This window comes from Gorilla gorilla, chromosome 18, assembly GCF_029281585.2.
Source record: "Gorilla gorilla gorilla isolate KB3781 chromosome 18, NHGRI_mGorGor1-v2.1_pri, whole genome shotgun sequence".
In the NCBI taxonomy this organism is placed as follows: Eukaryota; Metazoa; Chordata; class Mammalia; order Primates; family Hominidae; genus Gorilla; species Gorilla gorilla.
Genome location: NC_073242.2, coordinates 13,022,357 through 13,039,712, shown reverse-complemented (window position 1 = coordinate 13,039,712; position 17,356 = coordinate 13,022,357). Strand labels below are relative to the sequence as shown.

Here is a 17,356-nt window from a genome sequence, read left to right as displayed (position 1 = left end):
AGCCTCTCCCTATCTTCTCTTCCTCTTCTCTTCCCAGCATCTAATAACCACAATTCTACCCTCTACTTGTGTGAGCACAAATATATTAACTCCCGTGTATGAATGTGAACACATATATAGGTGTTTGCACCTACAGGTGTATCTGTGACTATGCGTATGTTAGTGCATGTGTATATATGCCTCTGTGTATGTGCATGCTTGTGTGTATATGTGTGTGGCTGTGTGCATGCGTGTTTATGTATATGTGTATGCCTGTGTGCATGCATGTGTGCTTACATATATGTGTGTGGTATGTGCTCGCATGTGTGTTTGTGTATATGTGTGTGGCTGTGTGCACGCATGCGTGTTTGTGTATGCGTGTGGCTGTGTGCATGCATGTGCATGTGCAATGTGTGTCTGCATGTGCAAGTCTATGTGCATGTGTGTGTGCTGTCTCCATCTTCTCTTCTCCTCCACTTTCTCTCCTGTCTCCATCAATCTCTGTTTCTCACAGTCTTTTTATCAAATAGATAAACTGTCAGTCTTTATTAAATCATATGTGAATATCATTCTTTCCACCCACAAATATTTATGGAGTACTTTCTTTCTTTTTTTTTAAAATGGAGTTTCGCTCTGTCACCCAGGCTGGAGTGCAGTGGTGTGACTTCACCTCACCACAACCTCTGCCTCCTGGGTTCAAGTGATTCTCCTGCCTCAGCCTCCCGAGTAGCTGGGACTACAGGTGCCCGCCACCATGCCTGGCTAATGTTTTGTATTTTTAGTACAGACGGGGATTCACCATGTTGGCCAGGCTGGTCTCAAACTCCCGACCTCAAGTGATCCACCTGCCTTGGCTTCCCAAAGTTCAAGGATTACACACGTGAGTCACTGCGCGTGGCCATATGGAGCACTTTCTATGTGCCATGCACTAAGTCTCAAGTATAAGGTAGGAAAAAAAAAAGCGGGGGGACAGAAATCCTGCCTTTGCAGACCTTTCATTCTGGTGATTATTTCTACCACGTATTACTGGTATGCTAAAAGTGATCAGCAACTAACAAAACTAGCAGGGTTAAAATGACTAGAATGTGTAATGAGCTAAAATTGACAGGAAAAAAACAGGTATCACTAATAACAAAATTTAAATCTACAAAATTTGATCCAGATGATTTTCACTTAATAGAAAGAATGGCCCACAAAAGAATCAAACACACAAACAAGAAAACCTCTCCAAATAGCAGAAGTTAGAATCAGCAAAAAGATGGTATATAAAAAGAGACTGATGAGTCAAATGCCTGTTGTAAATTTAAACAGAAAATAATTGATCCCATGAAAATAATGTTACCACAAATAGACATTCTAATGGAAAAAAATGGAAATGATTTAGTCAAGCTGTATAAAAAATTAAACTCTGGATTAAAATGGCTTAATGAAATTTGCTCTGCAAAACAGGTTGTTCCAGAAAATTAATGTCACAAGAATTCTCGCATTGATGTTTACATTAAAGATGTACAAAAGGCTGAAACAATGGGGTAAAAATTGAGGAAGGTACACAATAGTCTTCATCTGTGTCATATAATGCATTGATAGACACAGTCCTAGGCTAGTCAGTGAGGATATGAGAGCTTTTTGGAGCACTAGCAGCATCAGATTGGAGTGTGGTGAGAAGCTGCTGACTTAGCCTCTCTGCCCCATCCTTTTTAAGTGTTACTGTGTATCTAAGTTATAATCTTGTTAAAATGCAGATTTTGATGCAGCAGGTCTGGTTCTCTCAGAAGATTCTGCATTTCTAACAAGCTCCCAGGTGATGCAGATGCTGCTGGTCTGCAGACCACACTTTGAGGTCTCTTCTGACACTTTGTGCTGGGATGACAGCTGCTCAGGGGCTGGAGCAGTCCTCACCACTCCCAGCCCTTGGATCACCTGCCTTCTTTGCATGGTCTCTCCCTGGAAAGGTGGCTGGTGTGGTGTTGCATACTTCCAAAATCTGCAATGCAACTCGACTGCCAGGTCCCGAGCCCTTAATGAGCCAGCCCTTGATGTGAGTGTCAATCCTTCCATTTGCCTTGGTTTGACCCTCATTCCCCAATCAGGGAATGTTCAGGGACTTACTAATATAATCCTCTTCCTGATTGCACGGGAAGAGAGCAAGGCTTAATCTAAGGGAAGGAATCACTAGGAGTAGAAGCAGTCTGGTGAGGTGAAACAAGTCTAGACTCCGAGAGCTGTAAGTTCTCCATTCAAATGCTGACTCTTCCACTTACAGGTAAGCCAGGTGTCCCTTTGGGCCTTAGTTTTCTCATCTGTGTAATGGAAATATGAAGGTGGAATGAGAAATTTCATATAAAACACACAGCACCTAGCAGGTGTGATGTTCAGTACATATTGGTTTCTATCTGCACCAAAGATGAATTCAGGTCCCTGCAGCATATGAGGGTGAGTTACTCGAGAGGTTTGAGTTTTCCTGGCACCCTCTAAATTGCATTCATAAGCAGATGCCAATGACTGAATCACAAATCTAGCTGGGATGGGTGTCCAGAGGTTGACACTGCAGAAACATGGAGCACAGGAACAGAACATTTTTTAAAATAAGACTCACTTTCTTCTTGCAAAAGGAAAACAATGCCAGCTTTGGCAGACATTAGCAGTCAGCTCCTGTCTCCAGACTAGAACTGACTCATCCAGGGGCCTTGGGCTCGCTACCAAATTGGTCTTGGGGCCACTTTAAGAAAACAAAAATAACATAGCAAGTCAAGTATATTTTCCCCTTTTTCTGCTGCCAACGAATCTCAAATGAGTTTCAAAGTACTTAGAATTCAGAAGGGTGGGAGCCTTCAAGCTCTTGGCCATGGTCCTGAATCTGCAATTTTGGAACATCAGTTCCCAGGGGTGGACACAGACCATAGACGCAGAACAAAGACAGTGCTCACCTGCAACACCCTTGGTGAGAGGGTCCTCCATTACCCAGAGAAGGGAAAACCCGTGGCACAAACTGGAACCCACTGGGTTCTGATGGCGATATGTGATTGTAGATAGGACAGTGGAGTCAGAACAATGCCTTTGAAGTTATACTGACCAGGGCTCAAACTCAACCCTGATACTTCCTGGCAGTGTGTCGCTGGCTGAGCTGAGTCATTTTACGTCTCTGAGTCTCTATTTCCACATCTGTAAAATGGATATAATACCACCTACCTCATAGGGTGTTGTGAGGATTGAATGAGTTATTATGCATAAAATTCTTTGCATAGGATCTAGTCTAGAGAAGAATAGCCAGGGTTCCCACCATGGAAAGTAACCCCTGAGGCAAGAGTTTGGGGCAGGTAGTTTGCTTGGGGAAGTGATCCCAGGGGACAGGAATGCAGGATAAGGACTGGTGGAACAGAGAAGGAGAGAAATACATAAAGGATATGTCCTTGGTTGGTCACCACCATGAGCAGACAGGGCTCCATATCACCAGGATTTTCAGAGGTGCTATCTGCCCCAAAGCCATAAGAAGGGATCATTGATCTATTCCCATGATAGAGGGCACTCTCCCACATGTTCAGATTTTCTGTACCTTAGTGTCTGGAGGATCGTCATGGGCATCCTACAAGACAGCCTCATAGAAGCCCTGGGGCAGAAAGCAAGAGGAGAAATACTCTAAGGCTGCACACAAACAAAGTAGAATGCTGCAGCAATTGTTGGAGTAGTAAATGAGCCAAAGAGGTAAGATGGAGAACATGTATTCAATACAGAATTCAAAAATGTTAGTGGACCAATGACAGTGATGCTAATGATGATGATGGTGATGATGGAGGTGATAAGGATGATGATGATAGTGATGATGATGATGATGATGATGGAGATTATGATGATGATGGAGATTATGATGATAATGGTGATGGAGGTGATAATGAAGGTGATGATGATGGTGATGGAGGTGATGATGAAGGTAATGATGGTGATGGAGGTAATGATGAAGGTTGTGATGATAAAGGTGATGATGATGATGATGGAGATTATGATAATGGTGATGGAGGTGATAATGAAGTTGATGATGGTGATGGAGGTGATGATGATGGTGATGATGGTGATGGAGGTAATGATGAAGGTGGTGATGATAAAGGTGATAATGATGAAGATGATGGTGATGATGGAGGTTATGATGGTGGAAGTGATGATAGTGATGGAGGTGATGATGAAGATAATGATGATGGAGGTGATTATGAGGATGGTGATGGAGGTGATGATAATGATGATATGTCAAAGAGACACACTTATCTTCTTGTATTTCCTCTTATTCAACTGATCACCTGGTAAGGTTAGAAATACCTTAGGATTCTAAGCCCTGTGATATAATAACTCTTCTACTTGCTTTGTGACCTAAGCCAATTCATCTCACTCTGTGGCTCCCTGGCATACTACAAAGCACTAATGTTTTTCCTGTGTCTCTCTCCTTCCTTCCTCTTCATCCCCGTCTTGGTATCTGTAAGCCAGGACAGCCCACTGGTTGCCAGAAGCCAATTATATCCCTATCCATGGATGCAATTTCCAGTTACTGGACTAGATACTATAGTTTCACCTGTACACTTGATCTCGCTATCTACTCATCTCCAGAAACTGCCCCATTTCCAAAACATATAAAGAGGAAAAGATTAATATGTATTGAGCTATGACAATGTCCTACCTGTCTGATGCGTTTAGCAAAAGCATATTGGCAAACAGTAACAGATAAGTTTCTAATCCTCTCCCTAATTTCCTACTGATGCTTCTGCCAGCCTGGGATGCCAGGACTTTCTTTGTTCTCTGCTTCAGGGAAAGAATGTTACATAAGAAATTCAGAAAGAGGAGGAGAATCAGTTCCATGATTTTGAGTTTCAAGACAAGCTTTTGAAACTTGCTTCTGTGTTTCAGAAACAGGAGTTTCAGAAACAGTTTTCTGCACTTTGAAATCCTAAGTTTTGACCATCAGAAATCAAGACCCTATAAGACTCTAGGCACAGAAATTGTGCCGTTAATAATAGATTCGGGAGAATTGATCATCAATCAGAGTGTATTTTTCTGCCTTCAAGGAGTCAGAGATTGCAAGGATTGAGTTCAGTTAGGGAGAAGAACAAGGAAGATTACATGCTGCTATATCCCTGAGAAGAGATTTTGAACCCTGCCCCATTACTCTCCCAGGTCAAATCTCAGGAGAACACAACCAAAGGAAAGAGAATATGCTTGGGGAACTGAAAGCAGAGACCTGTTTCTTGTTCTCCAGGTGAAGGTTCAGAGGGAATAAGTCCTAAAATGCCCCCCAACAATTCTTACCTCCTGAAGTTTGCACCCTGTGTAAACTAATCCCTTGGTATATGGGTTGATGGGTTGGAATTATTGACTTGTTTTTCATGAATAGAGTATGGCAGAAGCAGTGGGATTCACTTCCAAGATCAGATTACAAAAAGACCGTTGCTTCTGTCTTGGGTCATCTTTCTTTTTCTTTCTCTCTCTCTCTCTCTCTCTCTCTCTCTCTCTCTCGCTCTCGCTTGCTCGCTCCATCTCTCTACCAGCCCCCCACCCCAGGAAAGCAAGCTGCCAGCTGTCCTATGGAGTCATCATTGTTGCAAGGAATTGATGTCTGGACCTCTGCAGCAGGGATTTCTGCAACCCCAGCTGATGCCTTGATTACAGCTTCTTAGGAGTCCCTGAGCCAGAGGTACTCAGCTAAGCTGCATGCAAATTCTTGACCTGTAGAAACTGCGATAATAAATATTTGGGGTTTTTTTTAAGTGATAAGTCCAGGCAATATTTTATGCAGCAATAGATAACCAATGCAGAATGGAAGGTGTCCAGTACAGGCCCTGGGGTAGCCATCCAGCACAGGTTGGCTCTGAGAATGTCCATATCATTTCTTTTGGGATGAAATCAGCATACACATGTCAATAAGAACCAGAAAAGTGGACAGGCTCAGCTTTCAGTGTAAGAGTATGTGAAAGAGACTAAATTAAGACACAGAAAGGAAAAAGGAAGCACTTATTACACGGCCAATTTGTGACCTGAGATTTCTTACTGCCAAAAATATATCATCTCCTTTAAGACCCACAACAGTTCCATGAGGTCAGTTTTACCATCTCACCTCTTTTACTCTTAACTCTGCTCAGAGAGGTAAAGCGCCTTCTCTCAGATAATGCAGCTAGAAAGTGGGGGAGCTGTGATTCGAACTGCGGTCACTTGACTCTGAACTTGAGCTTGGAGCCATCCTTAAGGAGGAAGTTCAAATCTGGCTTCCCCGGTTCTGATCCTCAGGGTTATCTGTGGATTCATTTTGGACCCACAATGTGTGGTACCAGCTTAGATCTAGCCCTGAGACTCCAATCCTAGCTTTTGTTTTCTGGGATCCTCAAATATTGTCCAGCTGACTTATTCATTTGTTATCCAAATGATCCCCCTTGTTCAGAAAGAAGAAATAACCAACTCCCCAGACACCTAGAGATAAAGCAGTTGCCTGCTTAGAATGGTAATGGTCTATGAACTTATTAACAGGAGACAAGCCAAAATCATTTGGTCTCTCCCTCTCAGTTCTTTAATCACCCCTTTATCAGAAGCTGTCTTTTCTAACTTTAGCAGTTCACTAATGGTAAGTGGTACTAGGTTGTTAAGGAATTTTACAGCTGTTCTCACTGCAGCATGAAAAAAATGCCTCATAGAAGGGCTTAGGGATTTTGAGTCCACTGGACAAGTGCCAATAAACAGCTGCATGCCTCAGTCAGTCAGGATGAGCCAGGTTTTAGTCCAGTAACAAACAGCCCTCAAATCTCCGTAGTTTAACACAAGAAAATTTTATTTCTCAATTATACTACATGAACCACTGAGTCAGCAGGGCACTCTGCTCCACATAGTCACTCAGACCTCCAGGCTGTAGGAGGCCCCACCAGCTTGTAGATCTGGATATGTGACCTCCTTATCTGCTACAGCTAGGAAAGAAAGAGAGAAGCATGCTCCATCTCTAAAGCACTTCAGCCCAGAAGCAATATACATCATTTCAAGCCTGAATGAGTAGCATGGTTCCACCTAACTCCAAAGGATCTGATAAACATGGTCTTGCACATGTACAGGAAAGAAAGGAGAACAGGTACTGGTGAGAGCTAGCAATGTCTATCACAGTGAGACCACCATTCCCACCAGAGATGAAACACTCTCGCTTACGATGGACACGGACATGTACAGGGAAGCAAGGACTTTATTTCTTTCTCCATCAAGGAACAAAATAGCTCCAAGCCTCATGGAGCCCTGGAACACCTCCTCCATTCATTCTAGTATAGAACCATACTTAGTTGTAATTGGCAATTTGTAAAGTCAAAGACTGTTAGACCTTAGAAGGACCCTCAGGATTATCAAGTCAGGTCTTATTTGGGGCAACTGAGGATATAAAGATCCAGAGAGGAATGGGAAGTATCTAGAATTATACTTTTATTCATTTTCTTAAGAAACATTTTTGAGCACCTGTTACATTCCAGGGACTCAAATTTTAAAACAGGAATAGAGAAATAAGGAAGATAATGGCATTGTCCTCAAAACATCCAAGGAAGCCCATTAGGGAGACTGACATGAAGGCAAGTAAATAGGCAAATAAATGAAGAGTTGTGTGTGTGTGTGTGTCTGTGTGTGTGTGTGTCAAAGAGAGAGAGAGAGGAAGGTAAAACGGAGAGATTGATTCAAGGTCCCATGAGGGAATAGAGAAACAGGAAGGAAAATGGCAAATCTGCCATCCCATCCAAATACATTTTAGAGGGGAGGCGATGCCAAGAGAATTTTTTCTCCTTCTAACTTTTAGTTTAGATTTGGGGGTACATACACACGCTTGTTACATGGGTAAACTGCCTATTGCTGGGGTTTGGTGCACAAATTATTTCCTTTCCCAGGTAATAAGCGTAGTACCCAATACGTAATTTTTTTATCCTTACCCTCCTCCAACCTTCCACCCTCACGCAGCTCTGGCGTCTGTTGTTCCCTTCTTTGTGTCCACATGTACTCAATATTTAGCTCCCACTTATAAGTAAGAACATGTGGTATTTGTTTTTCTGTTCCTGCATTAATTTGCTTAGGATAATGGCCTTCGGCTGCATCCATATTGTGGCAAAGGACATGATTTTGTTCTTTTTTATGGCTGTGTAGTATTCCATCGTGTATATATACCACATTTGCTTTGTCCAATCCAAAGTTGATGGGTGCCTAGGTTGATTCCATGTCTTTGCTATTGGGAATGGTGCTGTGATGAACATATGTGTGCATCTGTCTTTATGGTAGAACCATTTATATTCCTTTGGGTATACACCCAATAATGGGATCGCTGTGTCAAATGGTAGTTCTGTTTTAAGTTCTTTGAGAAATCTCCAAACTGCTTTCAACAGTGGGTGAACTAATTTACATTCTCATCAATAGTATATAAGCATAGCCTTTTGTCTGCAACCTCGCCAGAATCTGTTACTTTTTGACTTTTTAGGAATAGCCATTCTGACTGGTGTGAGGTGGTATCTCATTGTAGTTTTGATTTGCATTTCTGTCATGATTAGTAATGTTGAGCATTTTTTCATATGCTTCTTGGCCACTTGTATGTCTTCTTTGAGAAGTATCTATTCACGTCCTTTGCCCATTTTTAATGGGGTTGTTTTTTGCTTGTTGATTTGTTTAAGTTTCTTATAGATTCTGGATATTATACCATTGTCAGATGGATAGTATATAAATATTTTCTCCCATTCTGTAGGTTGTCTGTTTATTCTGTTGGTAGTTTCCTTTGCTGTGCAGAAGCTCCTTAGTTTAATTAAGTCCCAGCCAAGTGAAATTTTGAAGCAAGTAGGAGTTCACCAGGTTTGGGTGGAACAGGCATTCCAGGCCTGGAGGATAGCATGAGCAAAGGCAATTTTCAGATTCAGTTATTGCATCCAGGTCTCTGATATCAGATTTCATGTCCCCTCCCCTACATCCCAGGACCTAACACAGTATCTGTCATATAATAGGTGTTCGACCAATGCATGCTGAACTGAGCAAATGTGTCTCCCTATGTCTCAAGGTTATCCAGAAGACACTGTTGACTGAAGCTTGTGTGATAGCCACATAAGGCGTCAACCCAGGGCTTTATGTGGCTGTAAAGTGCTTCCTCAGGTGTTCCTGGCAGGTGGGGCCCAGAGGAAGGCAGGGGACACAAAGTGCTTGTATGGGAACTTCACAGCATTCTGAGGCCTCACCGCTGGAAAACTCCCCATTTCTAAACTTAGCACAGAGCACTGGTGCATTTGCCTCCTGCATGAGAGGTGATTAATTTACCCTCACCTCTGCTTATGTGTTAAGCCTGTTGTAGCAGCGTTTGCTGCAGTTAAACACAGAGTGTGTTGTGTAAACAGTACTGTAATTATGGCATAGACAGAGGGAAAATTCTAAGTTCAATCACATTTAGTCTTGTTGGCCAGAAAAAGTGTCTCAGCTGCTGAAGTTAAGGGAAAGGGAAATAGTTTTCATCACTGGTTTTTAAAATGTTTTTTTAAAAGTGATCCTTATCAGGAAAAAAAACAGTAATGTTCTTGCTGCCAGGAGTATTCTAGAAAGCCTGCTTCACATTCCTCTTGACAGCAGAGAAAAGGTAGCAAGCACATCCTTTGGTTATTTAAAAGAAAAAACAGTTCCCCTCTGGAGCCAAAGAGACCCAGCAAAAGTGTTTACCTGAGCCTTCAGATGGAGACTAATCTCTGTTAAAGCAGGTATCAATTAACAGCCAAGAATAAATGCTTATGAGGGGAAAGGTCATTTATTGTTTAGAAGGAAAAGAAAACCCTTGTCCTTGACCCGTAGTAAATTAGGATGCATCTTAGGAGTTGAGTCCCATCTCTCTCTCCCACTGCAAGAACCCCTTGGGGGGATCCCCACGGCAATCTCCATGACCCCCTTTGAATAGAGTCTGCCTATCTCTAAAAGATAAATCAACACCAGAACTCACCCTGGTATTCTACAGCACTGTGGGGCAAAAAATGGATAACTATAATTTATTGTATATTTGAGAAAGCAAGAAGAGAGGATTTTGAATGTTCACAACACAAAGAAATGATTCATATTGGAGATGGCAGATATGCTAATTACCCTGATTTGTATCATTATACATCGAATACACCTACTGAAATATCACTCTGTATCCAACGGATGCGTACAATTATTAGGTGCCAAATAAAAATAAAAGGAAAAAATTACAAAGTAAAGACAATAAATAAATTTTTAAAAATGAAAATGAACAAAAATAAATCAGTTAAGGAAGTGTCTCTCTCATCCATCTCCCACCTGTCCTCATCCTTGTGTCTCTACCTTTGTAATTTCTAAACCAGGTCCTTTACTCAGAATACCTAGTAGAGGTGAAGAGATGTTATTGCTTTAAAATAAAAAGATGGAGACAAAGAAAGGGAAGGAGGGAACAACGGAGGGTGGGAGGGAGGGGAGAGGGAAGCAGGAAGCGAGGGACGGAGGGAGGGAGGAAGGGACAGAAGCAGGAAGCAAGGGAGGGAGGAAGAGAGGGAAGTAGGAAGGGGAGGAAGCAGGATGGGAAGGAAACAGGAAGGGAGGGAGGAAGGGAAGAAGAAAGGGAGAAGGGAGGAAGGAAGGGAGGGAGAGAGGAAGGGAGGGAGAGAGGAAGGGAGGGAGAGAGGAAGGGAGGGAGAGAGGAAGGGAGGAAGAGAGGAAGGGAGGGAGAGAGGAAGGGAGGGAGAGGGGAAAGGAAGGAGGCAGGATGGGAGGGAGGGAGCAAAGGAGTGAGGCAGGAAGGGAAGGAGAGTGGAAGGGAGGGAAGGAGGAAGTGAGGGTGGAAGGGAGGGAAGCAGGAAGTGAGGGAGGGTGGGAGGGAGGGAAGCAGGAAGGGAGGGAGGCAGGAAGAGAGGGAAGCAGGAAGGGAGGGAGAAAGAGAGGAAGGGAAGAAGAATGGGAGAGAGGGAGAAAGGGAGGGAGGAAGGAAGGGAGGAAGGGAAGGAGGCAGGAAAGGAGGGAGGGAGGCAGGAAGGGAGAGAGGGAGAAGGAAGGGAGGGAAGGAGAGAGGGAGGGAGGGAAGGAGAGAGGGAAGGAGGGAAGCAGGAAGGGAGGAAAGGTGGATGGGAGGGAGGGAAGAAGGGAGGGAAGCAGGAAGGGAGGGAGGGAGGGAGGAAGGGAGGAAAGCAGGAAGGGAGGGAGGGAGGGAGGAAGGGAGGAAAGCAGGAAGGGAGGGAGGGAGGGAAGAAGGGGAGTGGGGAAGGGAGACAGGAAGGGGAGGGAAGGGGAGGGGAGAGAAGGGCGTGCTGTTTAACAGGTGTGTATGCAGAGACCGTGCACACTGCTCTAATAAAAGAAGTGAATACATTAAGCATGAAGCACAAGATTAAAACGCTGGTGGTTTCCACCTCCATCTTTCTCACCAGCCTGGGAGCCCCAGGGAATGTGAGGACAGGCTTCCTCTCCACGTTTGCCTGGTTTCCTGCAGCTCACGTCTCCGTGTCATAGCACTTGTTGGCCTCTCTATCCGGGTGCCTTCCTTGCACTTTCCTTTGCTGCTGAGCTTTAAAATTCAGCTCAGGCATCATAGCCTCCTTCAGGAAATCTATTCTGATCTTCTGGCTGGGGTGCATACCATCTTCTGTGTTCTCATCCCACACATTAAGAGACATGACTTGTTTCCAGCTCAGTTTCCCTGTCCAGATGATGCACTCCCTGAGGGCAGGGATTCCATGAAGCTAATCTTCTTGTGCACTGCCCCTAACTAGGGGGAAGTCCAAGGTGGATGCCTGATGAGTATTTACTGAATGAATAAAAGCTGTCCTTTTACCCAATTTTTAAATTTCCCTTCCTCTTTTCTCCCTCCCTTTCCCTCATTAAAATGAACCTAAAATTAGCCTTTGTGGTGAAATTTGAATTTGAGATGCCTTTTTCTGTATCATGGGGCTCCAGTCATTCAGGAAGCTGGAGGCCTTGTTTGCTTCACAGGCTTGGTTCATTCCACAAAATTCTCTTTATTCAGACTGATTTTAGCAACATCCTTATCGCCAGCCGGAATTCCGCTCCGGAGACTCCTCAAGCTCTGCAATTACTTTACAACGGTTTTCTAATCAGCCTGGGGCCCACGAGGGCTCATAAATGACACTTGTCTTTGTGTTGCTACTTTTCATGAGTTTTCAGAATTAAGCCCCTCCTGGAGCTCCAGGCCCTCATGGGGGAGAGATTACCTTCCATTCAGTGAGAGAATAAAGGTTAATTGGTAAGTGGGTCTTGTGAATTAAGAAGATACTCACGGGTGAGAAAGAAAACAGAATCCACAATACAGACAGCACGTTTCTAGATTTACAAACTCCTACACTTATGAGCCTCAGAGAAAAATAGAAACATGGGAAATTCTTTCTGATTGAGTCAGAAATTTAAATGTAGAGATTGTCATTAAATAAAGTGAAGGGAGGAACTGAGAGTCTGCTGTGTGCCTCATTGAACTACGAACTTGTGGACATTATTGTATCTAGTTATGTTTGCCAGCCTCCGAGATGACCCCCAATGATTCTTTCTTCCTGGTGTTTATGCCCTTGTGTAGTCCACTTTCATATTGAAAAGGCTGACCTGTGAAACTAATAGGATATTTCAGAAATTACAGCGTGTGACTTCTGAGGCTGGGTAGTAAGAGACACTGTGGCTCTTCTCTTGGATCACTCACTCTGAAGGATTCCATCTGCCATGTTGTGAGGGCACTCAAGCAGCCCTATGACTAGGGCAGGCGTCAAGAAAGTGAGGTCTCCTGCCAATATCCAGGACCAATCTGAAGTCTATGAGTCATCTTGAAAGTGAGTTCTCCAACCTCAGTTGGGCCTTCAGATAACTGCAGTCCCTACTGAGATGAGACAGACTCACTCAGCTAAGCATCTCCCAAGTTTCTTCCCCACAGAATCAAAGAGAGTCCTGGTAGGTCTTAATGCCTTGAGGCCCTAGTGTCAGAACCTAGAGAGGTCTTGCTGTGGTTGGGCCCAAGATATTTCCTGGGATCCTTCAGGATTCAATGGCATTCACTGGGTGGAAAGTGGCAGTACTCAAATCAATGTAAGTAAAATTTAGGAGTTACTAATTTACTTCACAATAAGTAGAGAAAAGGAGGTGACCTCAGGCATAACTGGGTCCAAAGAAGAAACAAGTTCACATCTCCATGACTTGCTTTATCTGACACCTTTCCAGTTCACCTATCTTTGATGTGGGCTTCATTCTCTTTTTCTACAGACAGGATTTTTCCAGGTAAGAAGCAGGCTGCAAGAAATGAATCCCCATGGGTCCAGCTCCAGGACCTCAGAGGCAAGCCCATTCTCCAGCTCCACATCAAAAACTTCCAGGGAAAATTTTTAGGCCAGAATTGAAAACACACTCACCCACTCACCCAACCACTAATCTCTGTTTAGTGGGGAAATGGTTTACTGTAATTGGCTGGGCTTGGATCACCTGGCTCTCTATGGCAATGGAAGCAAGGTCTATGATTGACAGCCTCACCAAAGAGGCTATAATTGACAGCCTCACCAGGGTCACTTGATGAGATGAGAAAGAAAAGAAGTAATAGGAGATGGCAATCAGATAACAGCAGGTATTAACTAAACCTTCCAAGAAATTCCTTTTAATATTTTTTCTTGCTTAAACTCAAGTTGACTTTCTTCCTCTCAATCAAAGTACCTTAACTATGTATGGCTATAAAAGGACAGCAGAAGGAACCCTTGTGACTTCTGTGTCTTCACTGTATTAGTGTCGATATCCTAGTTGTGATATTGTCCTTAGTACCACTAAATAAGATAAAGGATATATAGTATCTCTCTATATTAGCTCTTACAACTGGATGTGAATCTAAAATGCCCTGTCCCATCCGAAAAAAGCTTAATTTTTAAAAACTAGAAAACAAAATTTTGACTAAAGTTGATCCTGCCATCCAAATTAAATCTGGGCAGAGGTTCACCACTCAATAAGCAATAGAATACCACCAACTAGTCATTCAGCCAATATCTTCAGAAGAAACAGATCCATTTGCTGCTAATTATTTTTTTAAAATGAAGCTCTGACATGCTCCTTGAATAGCAGCATTGTTCATATCCACGTGGGGATAATTAGAAGCAAAAGTTCAAGAATGTCCTGAAGACCACAGTTCACATACTATAAGACACGCCAGAATATGCTAATCATCTCAGAATTAGCACTAATTCCTCATACGTTTCTAAGCACATCAAATATTAAAACACAATTAGGCACTGTGTAAGTGCCTAAAAGTTTCAGAATTAACTTTCCTTTTAACTGGGTCAAGGAACCAACTAATAGAAGAAAGTTAAACGTTGGTCATGAAGGATCAATTGGTCCTTCTTAAATTGGGGGCAGGGGTGAGTGAAAATTTATCAGCATGGAAAGACTTTGAAACCAGAAAGTCCTGGATTCAAATCTCAACTTTCCTCTAGGCAAGTCACTTCTAAAATCTAATCTATAAATTAGAGATAATAATAATGACCTCCATCACTGGGATGTTGCAAGCATATAAAGTAGTTAATCTATGGAAAGCAACTGGCACACAGTAGGTCATCAATGACTGTTAATTTCCTTCCTGCTGGGAAACAGCACGAAAAGGCTTTTGGTGTGATTAATGCATTTTACGAGAATGTAAAAAATAGGATTGCACTCCCCATTTAATTAGAAAAAAAAGTAATATGTTCCTGTGGCAGATATTCAAGTATACGACATGAAATATTATGATGGCATTTTGGTCCTCTCCTCTTGAAAAGGGAAGAAAGAAGATCTGCCACTTCAGAAAATTAAGAAACTGTAAATCCTTCCATATCCTTGCATAGCATGCAATTGCCCTGTGGAAGGGTCTTAAATTAATGTCCTCTTAACAAATTAAATGGTTGACTGATGATGCAGATATCTTTGTAACTGACTTATTTACAGGAAAGATATTCACAGGTATAACTTTTACTTTCCTCAACCCAAAATTTTATCCAAAAACCTACAACTGAAGCAATAGCACACCCATTGCATGGGAGCTGAATTCCAGTCTATCTACCTGAAATTAGTAAAGAAAAACCAAAGGAAAAGGAAGATGTCATCCACAAACTATTCTGAACTCCTTGCAGCTTTGTGCTACTAAAGCAGCAGGACAGAAATGGCTTAATGCAGAACCCATTTCCCCCTTCATCCTCACTAATAGAGCCCTCCCTTTATTCAGATTGGTGTGGTTTAAACTACATTTCCCAGCCTCCCTTGTGAATGGATGCACCATGTGACAGAGTCTAGCCAATAAGAAGCACAAGTTAGTGAGTGGATGTATTAGTCATCTATTGCTGCATAACATGTTATCCTCAAAACTTAGTTATGCTCAAAACTTAGCAGCATGAAACAACAAACATTTTTTATCTCACAATTTCTGTGGGTCAGGAATCAGGGTGGTTTCAGTTCTGTGTCTCTCATGAGGTTGCCATCAAGCTGTCATATGTGGCTGTGATCATCTGACGGCTCATGTAGGGGAGGATCTGCTTCCAAAATGAATCATGTGGTTGTTGGCGGGACCCAGGTCCCCAGTGACTGTTGACCAAAGACCTCTCAGTTCCCCACATATGCCATGGGCCTCTGCATAGGGTGAGAAAGACAGGTAAGTCCCCTTAAGGCCTAGAGTTGGAACTGGCATATGTCACTTCTTTCATGTAATTGGCTACCGCAACACACATGACACTGCCTGAGGTCAAGGAATGAAGTACAAACTCCAGACCTGATGAGATCATGGCAAAGTATGGATGGTGGGAGGAGGGATTAAAAATTTGAAATCAATAACTCAACCTACCATACCCCTCTAAGCATGGACATAGAGATAAATAAGTCCCAAGTTTTGTCAAGCTTGCCTTTTAATTATCTTTGAAATTGCCCACTCTTTCTACTTCCACTGTTACCACCAGGGTCCAAGCCATTATCATCTCTTGCCAAGATTATAACAATTCCACCACATCCATCCTCACCTCCCCTACAACCCATTCTCCATGCAGCAGCCAGAGTGATCTTTAAAGAGACAATGAAATCATGATCTTTTCATACCTTTGCCCAGCAACAACAAGAAAAATGCCTAATGGCATTTAGAAAACAGACTAATTTCCTTTTTGAGGTCCTGCATGGTCTGACCCTGGCTTCTCCTTCACCCTCACCTGGTGCTGTCTCTGGACTCCATCTCTAGGCTTCACCTTTCCATTCCCCCAATGCCCCAAGCTCTCTCTGTCCCCCTCACTCAGGGTGTTTCTTATGCCAGGAGAGCTCTTCCTTCCCTTTATCTCTACTTCCTACCCAGCAACTTCTACTTCCCCATTTCCACTGACATTTGCTTCCCTTTTTCCACCAATATCCACTGTTAGAAAGTCACCTTGAGACAAGATGCTTTGCATGCCTAAACTATGCACAATTCTTAATATTTTATTCCTTCCATTACTGCAGTTAGTGGTTCTGGGCTGCCCCTGTGAATCCCCCTTATCTGACCAACTTTAGATTTGTATGACCCTAACAGGGACTCAGACACCTCAATTAGCTAACTTGCAATGCTCAAAGACAAGATTCAGAGTGTAGCTCCAGAAAGCCTGAGATGACAGGGAAACAGCTGGAGGTGCTGCTCACCACAGGGGTCATGGGTAAGGGATGGCTCTGGATAAAACAGGTCGAAGGCATCCCTCTGTTTAATATCATGGGGAAGGGATTATTCTTATCTAGAACAGACCTGAGAGAGCACCAAAATTTTCTTCTTTAAGGTGAGATTGAGATGTCCCCATGCTCTAATCCCTGGCGGTGTTTGACTACACACAAAGGATAAAATTTACAGTGAACTAGTTTTGTCTTTGTATTGTCTAAATCACCTATTACTCTCAGGAAACCACAATTTCTAGTACAAAGAGTTTCAGGGCTGTAACACACACACATAAATATGGTTATAAACCAAGAAAAGTGTGGGTAGAGAAGAATGTGAGGCACTCTGAGATCATATAACAAACAGAGAGACCTGATCCGGCCTAATAAGTGAGAGAAGGCTTCCAGAAGAATGTGATTCCCAACCAAGATCAGAACACCAAGTAGGTTGTAGAGGGTGAGTGGAGAATTGCACGCAGAGGAGATGGATGGCGCAAAGGTTGAGATGCTAGCAAGAGACATGCAACTGAAAAAAAAACTCTACTCACACTTCTGACACCAAATGTGTGGGTTCCTTCACCACCAAGTGGTTCTCCAATTCTCTATATACCAACTGATTGTCCTACAATTTAATTCAATTATAATGCTAACTATCCAGAGATAGTGCAGACCCCCCAGGTTAAGGGCTCAGTCCCACAAGACTGTCCTACTTCAGATGTCAATCTTTAGCTCTAGGCCACTCTTACAAACTGGCTAT

At 42.9% G+C, this 17,356-nt stretch overlaps 1 long non-coding RNA gene across 5 annotated transcripts in view; it reads right to left on the bottom strand.

Annotated features, from left to right (window-relative positions):
• LOC134757488 (uncharacterized) overlaps window positions 1–17,356 on the bottom strand; it is a 439,709-nt gene that overhangs the window by 399,923 nt on the left and 22,430 nt on the right. For 2 of the 5 annotated variants that reach the window (XR_010131494.1, XR_010131492.1), the window contains exon 2: window positions 15,360–15,567. The exons of the other annotated variants lie outside the window; for them this stretch is intronic. This is a non-coding gene — a long non-coding RNA (uncharacterized lncRNA). The remainder of the gene's footprint in view (window positions 1–15,359; window positions 15,568–17,356) is intronic. 5 annotated transcript variants of the gene reach the window in all.